Here is a 16,052-nt window from a genome sequence, read left to right on the forward strand (position 1 = left end):
AAAGTCCAGCACATGGTCCTCATATACACAGAGTGGTTTTGCTCTTCCAAGAGGAGGTAACTGTTGAAAGTCTCCTACAGCAAGTACTGACAATCCACCAAAAGGTTTCTGGTTTCCTTTAATCTGCTGGAGTCTCCAGTTCACATAGGCAAACAACTGTTTTGACACCATAGATATTTCATCAATAATTAAAATGTGTACATTTGAAAAGTCTGCCCTAATTTCATCCAAGCTGTTTCCCAGGCCTTGGTATGGAGGTTTTAAGCTTCTTGGGAGTTTTAAAAGACAGTGCAGTGTTTTACCAGAGATATTAAAGGCAGCAGTACCTGTGAACGCTGATAAAAGTACAGATGGTTTGGAAATATCAGTGTGCTCTCTCACGCATGGAAGCTTGTGCAATATTTTGGTTGCTTCTGCATGTATAGATTTAATAACATGTGATTTACCAACTCCAGCTCCTCCATTCAAGAAATACAAAAACTGTTGTGGTTTTTCACCAGTAACACATCTTTTGCACCAGTCTCGCACAGCATAAAATACAGAAGCTTGTGTTTGATTCAAACTTTGATACATTTTGCGAATCTGTACAGGATTCAGCTGGGCAGCTTCAATGACTGGCATTGCTGTGTTATTAACAGAAGTATATGTCGTATATTCAGGAATATCGTCTTGTTCATCATTTGCATCAGTTGGTTCACGCTCCATTATGCTCTCCAGTCGGATAAGTTCATTTGCTGGTGCCAGTGTTGTCCATGCATCTTCTTTTGGACCATTTTTTTCAAAATCCTCTATTGCCTGCTCTACAGCTTCGTTATGCTTCTCATATTTCTTACGATTTATATTAACAATCTGGTACACATGCTGCAGTTCATCAGTGCCTGGAAGTTTTACTGAAGCAAATGTATAAAATGATTCATATGTCAGAAATCTTGAAGACTTTAGCTGTTCATCTGTGCGATGTGGTAGGTAAAGTTTTAATAGTGTTCCAAAGTATTTTTCTGGGTTTTTTTGTTGTGAGAAGCGGGCAAATCTGATAACAGCAGGTTTTCCCCTTGTTCTTTTCTGTATGTGTCCCATGCTTTTTTGAAGTGGCAAAACATTTTTACTATTTTTTTGTCCTCCATAAACAATGCGATATTCACTGGCAAATTCAGCCATGCACATGTTTTCAAATTCAGGTCTGTTTGGTCTAGCCTTGTATTTTTCTGGCAATCCAGTCATCCACACATTTTCCAAGTCAGCATCCATGGTCTGTAAATACTTCATTGGTAAACTCATCTTTACTGCATTATCATCAGTAGGTATAAATATGACAGCTCGTGATGATGATTTCAGTTTCAGACTGCATGTGCGAGCAACTGCTTCTTGAGCCGAAACTTCGCGATTTTTTGCATACGAATTCATGACCTGCTTCATGGTCTCACGGTCAGACAGGTTATCATGACTTGAGTCTTTTATTACTTTTTTTAGATAGTCACTCATCTCATGTTCAGCTTTTGAAATATATGAGAGAATGTACATGATGCAGCTGTAGGGGTTCAAAATATACTGTATGTCCATGTTTGCATTCCAAGCTCTTAACAGCATTGGATTATAGCCATTAACCCAGCAGTCTTGTGGCTGCCTCTCCATGACAATTACATTTGATGTAGACAGAGATTCAACATAATTCTCATACTCGTCATAAGTCAAGTTTAATTTATCAAGCAACTGTGTGGTTGTTTCAAAACTCTGAGTTGAGTCATTCAGTAGATCCCACACTTTCTGAAGCTGTGCTTTAGCTTGTAATGTACTAGCCATTTCTCTCTCATCTGTTGCTTCATTTTCTTCACCAGACTCATCTGTAGGAGGAGGCCTGGGATGAGTTATCATGGTCCTGTTCATGGGTGGTTTAGGAAATCCAAATCTGCAGTGCTTGTTGTTTTTTCTACAGGATTTGGAGTGATTACGACTGTGCATCTGTACTTCACTTACAATTTTATGCAGTTCTTGGTCTTTGCTTGGGTCTGGTAGTTTGCATGTGATATATTTGTTAATGAAATTACACACATCTTGGTCTTGATCTTTTTCAAACTCTGGAGCATCTTTTACCCAAAATAAGCAGTGAATATGTGGAGAGCCTCGCTGCTGGAACTCTACTCTGTAAAAAAAATCTATAACCTCACCAATAGGTTGAGCAGGTGACATGATTAGATCTCTCATCAAGCTTTCAACTCGTTTTTCAAACATTCGCATAACTGTGACAGGGTTGCTTCTAAGAATTTCGCATTTTTGTGACCAGTCTAATTCTGAGAAGTTTATAGTTTCACCTTGTTGTGCTTTAATAGCTGTTATGACTTCTGGCCATCTCATTTCAGCAGCACTAAATGTACAGAAAAATGTGGGTGTTCCCAACTGTCTTAGCATAGCAAACAAATCACGCAGAGTTTTTTCCCAGTATGCTGGTGTTCCTCGAAGAGGTTGCATGAAACGTGTTGCCTCTTTCTGATGCACAAGTTTTTCTAACTCTTGTTTATCCTGTAACAGTGAACAGTTTATTCTGCGACCATCACGTGTCATGGGTTTTGCTTTTCTCAACTGGATGGACATACTAGATGTGGCCATGTGCATTTCTGTAACAAACTGGGCAAAAAATATGTAGTTTGTGTCCATTGCACAACGATTATCTACAGAGAATAGTCTTGTGTTGAAGTATCTGCTAGGGGAGAGACCTTTCACTCTGTCAGGCTCATCAAATGTATTCTTACCATCAGGAAACTGCACTGGAAATGCCATAGACTCAAGCTTAGGAATTTTAAAAATGCTAACAGGACTGTTTCTCTCTGCTGGTGCAATGCAAAATATCCCATCATCATAAGACAACAACTGCTGGGCAAGATCTGGGGGTTGAAGGCATGTGTCCAAGACAAGACCTGAGTGTTGTTCTGCACTAGATTCAGAGTTATCATTAGATTCGTTTTCATTGTTCTGTTCTTCAGTGTTCTCACTTTGACTGTTGTTGTCAATGTCCATTGCCTCATCATGTGCACTGCTGTTATTTGTAGACTGTTCAAACTCACTCATCATTTCATCTGCTAAGAGTGATGTATTTATTCTAATGTCTTGATATTCTGAATGCATTTCTCTTAATTTTCCTAAAGCAGATAAAACATTATGCATATTCAGAGTCTGATATTGATAATGACCTTGGTAACAAAGACGTCTTTTTAGTTTCACTGTAAGAAGCTGTGATTCACCTCTTGGTCTAGGTAAACAATTTACTGTTGTTTCCACTTCAGATGCAACAGAAATGACACCACCTTTTATAGCTTTCTGTTGGCCTTTAGGAAGTGTTAAAATTTTAGCAAAAGGAATATACTTTGCAATAACATGTCTTTCTAGAATATTCAAATTGCACAGTTCTGTAGGAATAGGAGTAAACTGCAGCTTATTGCCTACAGCAATGTCTGGCATTACACCTTTCAAAAGTTTTGTATGGCAGCTATGACAGATCCATTCTGTTTTCCTCACACATGGATCAGGGCAATCAGAGCAGATGTGAAAATAGTTACCTCTCAAACATTGTGAAACAAGTATTGGATTATTTTGATAGCTATCACGATCACAACTGCACACTTGATTTGGGAAGAGTGTTCTTTCACAGCATGTGCAGATATATGTAGGTCCCTCTTTTATTACATATCGAAAAGTATGCAAAGCCTTTAAAACCACTGGATTCTGGATTTCAACAGACTGACTGTTTCGGAACACTTCTGTCACCTGTCGCACACAATCAATTTTTTTGTATTTGTACTTTATGACTTGGGCACAGTGTATCTTATGAAGTATTTTGAGGGCGGATATTCTGTCTTTAGTTTTAAATAAATGGTATTCTTTTTGACGGGTCCTGAATACTGGATCATGTTGATAAAGTTGTTTAAATGTTTCCTTTCTTTGCTCATAAAAGGTTGAATCAGTTTTGCAACGGTTTGTATAATGGTCTTTTTGCCTTTGCCTGAAAATTGGGTCTTTTGAATATCTATCAGTGACATACCTTAAATGCTTTTCTTTATAATTCTCACTTTTCCTGTAATTTGTTATGACATATTTCTTTTGTTTCTCTCTGAAATGCTCATTTGTCCTGTAGTTTGTTTTGACATATTTCTTTTGTTTCTCTCTGAAATGCTCATTGTTCCTGTAATTTGTTATGACATATTTCTTTTGTTTCTCCCTGAAATGTGGATTAATACCATAATTGCTGATTATTTTTTTCTTTTTTTTTTCTTTGTATTCCTCATTATTCATATAATTCATGATTCCATAACCCTTTATCTTATTTCTGTATTCTTCATCATTCCTGTATTTCATCATAGCATACCTTTTTTTCTTATTTCTGTATTCCTTATTATTATTGTAATTCATAATAGCATAAACTTTTTTCTTATTTCTGTATTCTTCATATTCTTTATAGTTGTTTTTCAAGGCCTGTTTGTGATCTTCTCTGTAAACTGCATTATTCCAATATTTGTTTTTCATTGTTTGCCTATGTCTTTCCTTGTACTTTTTACTTGTTTTGTAATCATAGATTTTTTTTGTCCGTTCCCGTTCAAAAACATCTTTTTTTGGATCCATTTGTTTTTGCCATTTCAAATATGCCTTACGCCTTCTGGTCTTATTTAGCTTTATTGATTGTTGATTTAAGTCAGATATTTGTAAACATTGGTCATTTGCAGGTGACAATCTGATCTGAATTGAGGAATCTTTTGAAACATCGTAGGAAAATTTATTAGATTGAACATTTTTGTCTTTGTCTATGTGCTTAGTTACAGTAGTTTGAATATCTGTTTTATCTTCATCTGTCATGTTGACTGGCAACTGAACTGGATCTCTGACCTTAACACACTGTTGTGAAAATGCATCAGGTGCACACTGATCAATGCTGGACAGAAATGTATTTTCAGATATTTGAGATGGAACACATGGTTCAGTGTTATTAAGACATTCAATGGAGACATCTGTACATACTGTTGTGCTTATAAATGATACTGGAAGCAGATCAAATTGCTGCTGATCTCCCAAACGGAAACACCCTTGAAACAACAGCAACAGTCTCTCTATCATGTCTTCTAAACATGAAAATGTCAACATTACAGCAGTACCTGTGCCCTCTTCAGTAGGCATACCATCTGGTGTTCTGCAGTGTGAATCAAAATATCCAAACCTCCCGGAACAATCTCTGAACACAGCCAAACAATAGAGTCCGCACAAAAACAGGGCGTGACTTATTTCACTTCTGAGACATTGCAGAGTATTCTCTAAGTTTTCATACCCACACAGTGCAGGTGCATCTCTTAGTAATCCAAACCTCAGGCGATGTTTACGGACGTTGTAGCACTGTGTGTTTGTCTCAATTGTGTCTGGGAGCTCGTCAAAGTGTAACAAACTATTAACAAACCGCCCATTGCTCTCTAGGGATTGTTTTACAGTAGTGTATGCAGCATCACCTCTTTGCAATATGCAGTCTAAATCCAAACTTTGTAACTCATTAAGCTCATTATGCATTGCGAGAAACATTAATGAATTGCAAGTACACTGGCTGCCTCTAGAATAAATGTTGTACCTCGGATCACTTTGAGAGTGGGATGCCACAACAGACAGCACGTATGGGCTCAAGTTATCTGTACCTGTTGCAGAGCTGGTGATGGTGCTGGTGTCTAATGAAGCTTCTAACTTTCTGCGCTGCTTTTGGGCGTCACTTCTCTTTCCTTTCCGTGGCATGATGTTAACACAGTTTTAAACTAAATTTGTTTATAAACAAACAATGTCTGTTTTTGTTTATTTATGCAAACAAATAAACCAATAAAAACTTTTAGTATCTCAAAAGTATCTTTTTTACTAATATAAAGTGCCAATATAATCAATTACACAGTAAGGTAGTGTGATATACAAGGCAACTTAAGTTAAGCAGATATAATGCTTAAACACAGATCAATTTTGAAATATTTGACTGATTATGAACTTCCAGCCACAGGTAATGTCTATTATGCAATCAATCACTCAAGCAAGTTAAATATATGACAGAAAAGTATATGAAAAGGTTGCTTGTATAACTGTAAATACGAATGCTTTAAATCACTATACTAATGTCACACAAATGTAATGTATTAATATATGTTATCACTCCCAACACAGATGAAATAAGATTTAAGGAAAATTTTACTATTTACTTATCCACTGAAGTTATATATGTGATAAACAGGAATGTTTAAACAGAAGTAAAGTAATACTTAACAAAGATGTAATAACCCTGGCTAATGCAAAACAGATGTTACAACTCAGACTAATGTAATACTAGCACAGATTTAGTAACTCAGACTAATGTAATACTTAACACAGTTGTAACAACCCAGACTAATGTAAAACAGATGTTATAACTCAGACTAATTTAAGACTTAACACAGATTTAATAACTCAAACTAATGTAATACTTAAAACAGATTAAATAACTCAGAAGACTAATGTAAAACAGATGGTAAAACTCAGACTAATGTAATACTGGGACAGGTTTAATAACTCAAACTAATGTAATACCCAACACAGGTGTAAAACCCAGACCAATGTAAAACAGATTTTTGAACTCAGACTAATGTAAAACAGATGGTAAAACTCAGACTAATGTAATACTGTCACAGGTTTATTAACTCAGACTAATAAGTAACACGGATGTAATATTTATAACCAATAAACTGTTACCCAAATGTACTTTAACGTGTACTGTACAGTAAGTTTATTTGTATCAAAATGTGGATAACAAGACTACAGAAAGACTATTTAATTGTGTATATATCTTATAAAATCTATTTACATAAAATATACCTGTATGATAAACAACACCACAAAAATGTAACTAATGTAACATTGAACAGTAGGCTTCAAACGCTGAGCTTGAATCAGTGGTCCTTCTTGAAGACAACAGGCAGCAAGGTGTACTGGAAGAGATGTTTTGGAGCTCCTTTTCTCTTGTAGTAGTTGTAGTTCACTAACTGGTGTCAATGTTCACTTGGTTTTTGTAGTAAGGCTCACAGGAAGAAGAATTTCAGGTTCACAGGAAGGGGGTTTTCAGAATCACAAGAAGCGTTTTTTTCAGAATCACAAGAAGCGTTTTTTCAGAATCACAAGAAGCGTTTTTGTACGTTTTCAGCGTTTTTGTACGTTTTCAGCGTTTTTGTACGTCTGGCCATTTTTTTTAAGATGCGTAGGCAAGCAGCAAGATGCATTTGTCAGGTTTGCATTGGTAGATTGCATTGGGGTGCGTTGGGGTTGCAGGCAAGCAAGCAGCAAGCAGAGTAGCAGCATTTTTGGGGGGGGCATGGCCAGTTATTTTATTAGTTGATGAAGTGAAAGTACAGAATGGAACAGCGGTAAAGATTTAAGCAAAGTAAAGGTTTGAAATTTAATTTAAAGGTATTGAAAGGACAAGACAAGAACATACAACAAACAGAGAAAAAAAACAAGTTAATAAGATAAACCAGCATACATAATATTAAATAACATTACAATATACACAGTAAATATAAACGAGAACATTAATTATTGTACATGGAGCAGGACATTACTATATTTATCCGTTTTTCTATTTTTTTTCTAAATGTGTTATGTATAATAAAAATCACTACTTGTATATTATAATGTAAAATATAAACTTTTTCGTGACAGCTCTAGTTACAGTATCTCACAAAATTGAGTACACCCCTCACATTTCTGCAACTGTTTTAGTATATCTTCTCAAGGGACAAAACTAAGGGTGGGACAAAAAAAAAATCAATTCTTCAATGCATCGCAATGCGGACATGGCAGATTCTAAATCGATTCACAAATGTCAAGAATCGATTCTTAAATGTTTGCTTACAAAATAATAACATGACGTTATCAGAACCAAAATGTGGGACACAACGGGGGGAGCGGTGCTGCACACGGACAGTTAAAAGAGCGCGCAGTGCACGAGCACCTACAGTGGGGCTTACACAAGCAGCAGAGAAAGAAATAAACAAATGCATCTAGGACAGCCCTGTTTCTAAACTGCAAGAAAACAAGATACACTTTGTGATGGTCTTGCTCTGCCTTTTCTCTGTTCAGTGAGTTGCAGGGAGAAACAGCACATTTAATTTACTGACTCATCTGACTTTGCTAATAGCGTTTCCTTAAACCATCCGCTGACTGTTTCGATATAAGAACATGAATTTATTTTCTGTATGAATATCCACATAGCTTGTTATCTAGACGCTAGGTGCACTGCACTAGATAAATACATTAATACTGCCAAAATCTGTGTATAATGATGATGATTAGACGCTTAACGTTAGTCAGTTTGTGGGAGTTAATGCCAGTTAACATATAGAATTAATATGTCATGTTTAATTACTAATATTTTACTGGCTTTAATGTCTTACAACAGAAACAGAACATATATGTATATAAGAATGACATTATTGATCACTTAGTTGTATTAAAGTACAGTATTTGACAGTTCAGAGACTAGTAGCAAAAGCGCAACACTAGTCTGGCTTTGAGATGACATCACAAATATGCTAATTAGTACATCAAGAATCAATTCTGAATCAAACCGGGACCTAAGAATTTATTCTGAATCAATTCATGGGGGTCCAAACGATTCCCACCCCTAAAAAATACTACAAAAATAAAATTTGGATACATTTTAGAATCAATGTGCCACTTGTATAGCAGAACAGACTCACTATCCCCTGAAAATAACTAAACCTACAGGCACCAATGTCAAAATAGCTGACAACAAAAGCGAGCACACACCATGTGACAATAAATGTTGTAGTCCTCATGCTGTACGTCAGGTGCAGAAGCTGGCTTAAAAACAACCCATAAGTGCTGCCAACATTGCACCACAAGTTGCAGAAGGTCAGATTGTCACTGCCCAGACCAAATGCCACACACTGCAACAATTCAGTTTGCATGGCCCAACATCACACATGCTAGACACCACATTTATGTTTAAGTTTGTTTAAGACCACAGGATATGGTTCCTGTAATTCATGCTCTTGGTTAGGTTATCTTCAGCAAAAATGTTTGTGGGGTTTCTTGTAAGCCAGCTTCAAAAGAGGCTTCCTTGTGGAATGACGGCCATGAACTGACTTACTGTAGTGTGTGACACATAATCCGAACACTGACAATCCGACCCTCCACTTCCTTCCGTAAAGCAATGTTACCAGCACTCATGTGTGCTTTTTTTTAACTGCTTTAATATAAGCTAACCAAATGTGTAGGGTCAGGTCTAGCAAATAAAAACATGAACATAATGAATAGGCTTTGTATTGTTGAATGATATACATTTATAATTACTTAGAGTGTACTCGCTTTTGGTGCAGCTATATTGACAATAATGGCTGTATGTTCATAGAACAGTTAATCTATACTACTATACAAGTTGCACTTGACTACTCAAAAATATATCCAAATTTCTATAGTACTGTCCCTTGAGAAGATATACTAAAATGGTTGTTGCAATGTGAGGGGTGTAAGATACTTTTGTAAGATACTGTAAATCTGTAATATCTGACAGTGTTACTTACAATAATGAATAGACGTCCAATAGAAAAAGTCCTAAAAGAAGAACAAAAAGACAAGTTTTGGTTTAAAGTTCAGACGAGGTATGATTGAAGTTATACAAAAAAATACAGCGTCATCAAACTATTGCATTTCTGCTATCCCCTAAGTCATACACAGCATTTGCAAGTTAGTCATATCTATTAGGGCTGTGTATCGCAAAAAATTCCAGTCACACAACAGAAAGAATCTCAAATAGATTCAGTGTTAGGAAAGTTACTTTAGAAAATTGTTTGGCAACCATTTTAAATACTTGGTTAAAGTAAAGCATTCTGGGAAATGAAATAATGTTCCATCATGTTCCACAAAATTACAATTACAAAAAAATCAAACTTAATTATATGTTATGTGACTAGAGTTTTTAACATTAATTGCTAGGGAAAAACATTTCCTGTTAATGTAATCTGTACAAGTAGTTCAAACTAATATAATTTATAGAATATATAATGCAATCATTTCTGACATATACTGTAAAGCTTCATTTTTAAATATATATAAATTTCTAATGAATTGCAATTCTGCTTCCTTTAATTCAAATTCGAATTGTAATTCTAGATCCTGTTTTTGACATCAATTCAAATTCAAGAATTTAATTGGAATTCAGGAGTCTTTCTTAATTCAATTCTAAATTATGCACAAGCCTGATTACAACTTTATGGTAATGAGCTATGACGCAGTTCAGCGGCAAGCAGCGGCAAAACGCTAGAAACCAATCGGAATATAGCCTAGACGTACTTCGCTGGCTGATTCTGGAGAAACATACGATGTTAACTTTCGTTTTGTGTAGAAATTGATAATCGCTGTTGCTGGGTTTCCTATCATTTATGATATAAAATTATTTTCACATAGGGACCAGTTACAAAAGAATGAGGCATGGGATAAAATAGCAGTTATAGTTGGTGTCCCCTGTGAGTTTGTGAAGTGCGTGCTGATGATTAATAATATTTTACTGATACTCAAATGGGTCTGTGTCTTGCCAGTAGGACTGCACAGTGTATCGTTTAAGCATCGATATCACAATGTATTAATCCATATAGTAACATCGCAGGTAATCCTTGATTCATGTTTCACAGTAACACAGATTTAACCAATTGCACAGATGCAATAAAATAATAATAGTAATAATAATAGTAATAATAATAGCTAATAATAGTTCTTTTTCCAGACCAAATGTGACCAAAACGATCATAAAAATGCTGTCATTATAAAAGGTTTATAATGTCAATGTATTGTTTTTTGTTTAGTTAACATTTCATGGTGACACGGACTTCAGAGCGGCCAAAGCGTCAACAAGCTTCCCCGTACTTTTTGACAAGCATCCTTGACCAGGCGGTGTGAGCTTCTTTGGAAGCTTAGGTCTGCGGTGGTGTGTACGTACAGTAAGAGAGTGAATAAAATGCCATGCAATAGGTTTATTATAAATTCCTTAAGACACGACATGCAGTCTTTATGTGCAACTCTACTTAAACTGCTGAATGGGTGAGTGATGATGTTAAAGTTAAGATATCTGCTTATAGAGAAAGAAAGCACACACTTAGGAAAGGATGTGCAGTGCAGACGAGTGTGCGTGCAAGACGGAGACAATCGCGGAAAAAAATCCAGCTTATCGTTCTCCACTCCCCACTTAAAGGTGTAGGCCAGGGCTATTCAATTAGTTTTTCGTGGGGGCCAGTTCATGAAAAGCATCACAAATGAGGGGCCGGAGAAATAACAGTGATGTAACGGAGATATACATTTTCCTACATTTAAACATACTAATGTTATATTCTGAAACTACATAAAAACAAAATCAGTGCATTGTACAATAGGCTTTTTCTACAAACATGTATTTTCAGACTGCATTCAACAACATAAGTGCATTGTTAGATGTCTAAGTAGGATTTTCTACATCCAGACATGTTCATATGTTATTAATAAATATTTTAAATTTTGCATAACAACATAAGTGCATTGTAAAATGCCCATGTAAGCTTTATTTTACATTTAAATAGGTAAATAAGATCCATATCACACTCATTGAGAATTTAACTTATTTACTCACTTAAGTACACATAACAAAACAGTTTATAATATGGAACATAATTGTTTTATGCTGTTTTTTGTCAAAGCTAATTATTACAGTAGCCATATTTACACTACAACCGCCATCTTAATAACTGGCAAACATAAGGCTAGCTTCTAATAAGACAGAATATGTTTTTAGATTTCGCAAGAGCAGTAAAATCAGTTGTATGTTTGTCAGCGCGATGCACATACAGTGGTGCAGGTGCTGGGCTGTGAGCGATGGGCGATTAACTCGTTTTAATTGCATTCTTGTGTGAGAACGATGACTCGCATAATATTTGAGCATTTAGTCTGCTTTGAATTTTGGAGAAACTTTTTGTCTAGTTCACAAAATCGTTTCAACGAGTTTCCTTTATTAAGACATCTAACGTAAATGTCATTGTGGATAAGCAAGTCATTGAGCTGACATATCAGACAACAATTGTCGGAAAAGGCAGCGTTTTTAAGCTGGAAATACAACAAATAAAGTTAAAACAGCCATAGAGACCGGTCTCTTAACTCACCACTGTCAGCTATTGCATCTTGAGACGCGGGCGCGAGCGGGGGAGACCAAAGCGCGAATATAAACACGTGACGCAGCTGCTCGCACCAGTCACGTGACTCGCGCTCTGCAGCTCATGCTGTATGAAACAGACGCACGCGCATCAACTCGTAACTGTACGGCCCGTTCTCTAACTTATTAAATTTATTCTAGAGATGTCTTTTTTACAGACTACATAAAGGGCCGGATCAAATTACCTGGGGGGCCGGGTTTGGCCCGCGGGCCGCCAATTGAATAGCCCTGGTGTAGGCCATTTTAAAGATGGGGTCCATTGACTTTTTATAGTAGGAAAAAAATACTATGGTAAGTCAATGGGCCCCATCTATAAAGTGGACCACTCCTTTAACGTTCTCCACGGGTCACATGCCTGCGTCCCTTCCGTATGACCTCACACTAAATATACCGTAATTCCTCAAATAAAAGCCGTTATTCAAAAAAAAACGCCGGGCCTCTGATAGTGGCCTGGGGCGTGATCATCGCAGACAAATAAAGGCCGGGGAAAGAGGAGTGCCGGGGGAAATGAGTGAGAGCTTACTTGTGCCCTGTGTGAATGCTCTGTAAACGCCTCGTCCGTTTGGTGGTACGGGCACGATCCGCGGAGGCTTGCGTTGTGGACCAAAGCGCAAGTATAAACATAGCTTCAATGTATACTTCAAAGCTTTTTAGGCGCAGTGTGAGCACAATCGCGACAGAGCGCGTTTCAAAAGGAGAGACGTCAACTGCGCAAGCATTCACCTTCATCTGCCTTCGTTAAAACCTTTTAATGCGCGCAGCAGGGCTAAGTGAATATCTACGTGCACATGCGACATATCAACTAAGCGATATCATAGGCATGTGAGAGGGCTTCAGTCGACTCTGAATAAAAAACACAGACTTAACATTACGATGGGTTCCAGTGTTAAGAGAGTGCTTTACCTCCTGCTTTGCTCAAAACCAATGCATTCTAAATGACAAAAGCTCGCCCGGGCTCAGATTGTTAAAAGTATAGTGTGAGTGCGTGAATGGAGTAGGGAGGGGGGACGATTGCGCTGGGGCATGGTTTGGATAATGTAAGCGAGGTGTTATCTCCTAAATGCGTTCAAGTTCATCATAATGCACAGCTACCAATAGACGGCAGTAGCTACATTGGATGGGTCTCATTTAATTCTAGTGACGGACTTTTCAACAACCTTGAAAAAAATGTACGGTTAAAAATGAATGATCTCTATCCACTAGAACGCTATTACTTTTAATTTATCGGCTAATTTAAAACAATTATTTATCAAACAGATGGAATTTGAAATTAAGGCCTGTCTCTAATAAAAGCCTGCTTCAAATAAAAGCCTGTTACCTTCGGCAGTTTAGGTAAATAAAGGCCCCGGTCTTTATTTGAGGAATTACCGTATGATCTGTAACACTACCTTCAAAAGTGTGTCAGAATCAATATGGAAGGTACTGTATGAATGCGCGCATCACCAGGAGCTCATGAGCTCAGCACTAATATGCATTACAATAAAATGACAAATAAACAATACAATCCTTGGGTAAAATGACCCTGTTACTGGAATAGAATTGTAAAGCAGTCAGTTATTTACTAAATAATTGTAAATGAACAGGTGTTATTGTGGAATTACTTGATTCAAAATGACATAAAATTGACTTACCTGTGCAATGTGGATGGCTCTTAAAAGAGCCTTTGGGTTCGCTTGAATATATCCACTAAAAAAGTGGGGTTTGTTGTGCAGCACCACAAACTGGATGTTGGCTGATATTTAGGGGAAAAAAATGTAAAACAAGAAATAATCACTTAATATCTATATCAAATATTACAGTCTATATACAGATAATTTATGATTAAAAAAAATACTCACACAGCTGAAGCAATGACCTGTCTGTAGAACAGCAAAAAAGAGAGACACATTACTAACTAAAAATTAAATGCAATTAAAAAAATGACTTGTTACACATGTGTCTAGACTGCACAAACTATGTGAAGGCAAAGTAGTGACAAGGAAAAGCAAGGAAACACAACTTAGCACATTATTAGAATTGCTATAGCAGCATGTAACTTTAAGTTAATGGTATCCAGTATCAGAAGTACATTGTAAACAAGCTTATATTTTGTTTATAAGACCCAGGGTTCCCCAACACGCTTAAGCAAAACTTTAAGTGTCTCACAAACAGACACAGCTGATCCATCTCGTCACCCCTGCATGTTGGAACCAGTGGATGCTGGCTGGAGCCCTCAATACGACCGTGTAAACAAACGCTAGCCCTCATGCTAATAAACGCTAAACTTTATAACGAACGTTAAAACAAGTAAATATATACTCTAACTCGTGGTACATCTCTAATTGTGACAAAAACCAGCTCACATTTAAACCACGCGTGCCACGCTGTATTTCGTGTGGAATGAACGTTACTTGCACTATAGTTTATCGTTTAAACTATAGCAAAAACATACAAATATCTAAATAAACAATTGAATTTTGTCTAAAAGAATCATGTGAACTTAATTCAACGTTGTTTTTACAACTTTGATGAATTTATGTCGAAAAACACCCCAAAAAATAACGGAGAGAAAGTCCTGAGGCACTTACCTCTCTCAACCGAAAACCGGATAAAACAAGTTTGGAGGGAGTGGCGTATTACGGCTGCGGCCAAATCTCGCGAGATGTTGAGTTTAAGCGTTAGATTTAGTTAGGATTAAGTTGGAAAAACAGCGATTCTGCTAGACAGCATACAGTCACGACCTAAATCCCGTAAAATGTTGTAAGGTTTGGGTATATGAAAAAAAAACATATTCGGCCGTTTCTCAATCCGAAGGCTGCAGCCTCCGGAGGTCGCATATGCAGGCTGCATATATGATATACTTCATCAAGCTTGGTTTATTTCAGTTAACTGAGGATTACATTCGCAAGTCATAAGCATATTACAACAATACACGATTTACTAAAAATAATAGTCAATTTTATAATTGTTAATATTATGAAATAAGACAGGCTTGATGACGTAGGCAGCCTGCAAATCCGACCTTTGGAGGCTGCAGCCGTCGGAAACGACCTCCGCCTTTATTTTGAATATAGGAAACAGCGCTCAACCGGCGAAACTTCAAGAGATTTTGGCCGTAGCTGTATTCATAGCCACAACCATTGAATCTAGAGCTCATCAGCAAAAGGTTTAGGGATCTTTTGTCTTATTGGTTTTAAAGAATCATTGTCATCTATTAAACAATGGAATACTGAAAAAGTATTAATCAAAATAATGATCACTAGGCAACAGTACTACTACAAATAATATAATAATAATAATAATTAATAAACGTTTTATTAGCATAAATATATTTACAAAGAAAGGCACAGTGACAATCAATATATTTTTATATAATACAGTTTTGTGTGTGTGTGTGTGTGTGTGTGTGTGTGTGTGTGTGTGTGTGTGTGTGTGTGTGTGTGTGTGTGTGTGTGTGTGTGCCTGGTAATTATCACGTTGTGGGGACCAATTGTCCCCATAAAGATAGGAATACCAGTGTTTTTGTGACCTTGTGGGGACATTTTGATGTCCCCATGAGGAAACATGCTTATAAGTCAAACAGAATGATGTTTATTGAAAATGTGAAGTAGCAGAAAGTTTTGTGTGATGGTTGGGGTTAGGGAATGGGGTAGGTAAGGGGAATAGAATATACAGTTTGTGCAGTATAAAATGTATTACGTCTATGGAATGTCCCCACAAAACATGAAAACCAGAATGTGTGTGTGTGTGTGTGTGTGTGTGTGTGTGTGTGTGTGTGCGTGTGTGTGCGTGCGTGCGTGCGTGTGTGTGCATGTGAGCGTCAAGTTTAATTGATTTTCAT

The 16,052-nt window shown here is 36.8% G+C and overlaps 1 protein-coding gene and 1 long non-coding RNA gene across 2 annotated transcripts in view; one reads left to right on the forward strand and one right to left on the reverse strand.

Annotated features, from left to right (window-relative positions):
• LOC129454956 (fibrocystin-L) overlaps nt 1-16,052 on the forward strand; it is a 120,679-nt gene that overhangs the window by 64,862 nt on the left and 39,765 nt on the right. The window lies entirely within an intron of this gene.
• Nucleotides 5,871-14,550, reverse strand: LOC141351492 (uncharacterized). The gene is made up of 4 exons (XR_012359755.1): nt 14,071-14,550; nt 13,864-13,964; nt 9,582-9,612; nt 5,871-7,212 (listed from the first exon to the last, which is right to left on the reverse strand). It is a non-coding gene; the product is annotated as an uncharacterized lncRNA (long non-coding RNA).

Source organism: Misgurnus anguillicaudatus, chromosome 20 (genome assembly GCF_027580225.2).
Source record: "Misgurnus anguillicaudatus chromosome 20, ASM2758022v2, whole genome shotgun sequence".
In the NCBI taxonomy this organism is placed as follows: domain Eukaryota; kingdom Metazoa; phylum Chordata; class Actinopteri; order Cypriniformes; family Cobitidae; genus Misgurnus; species Misgurnus anguillicaudatus.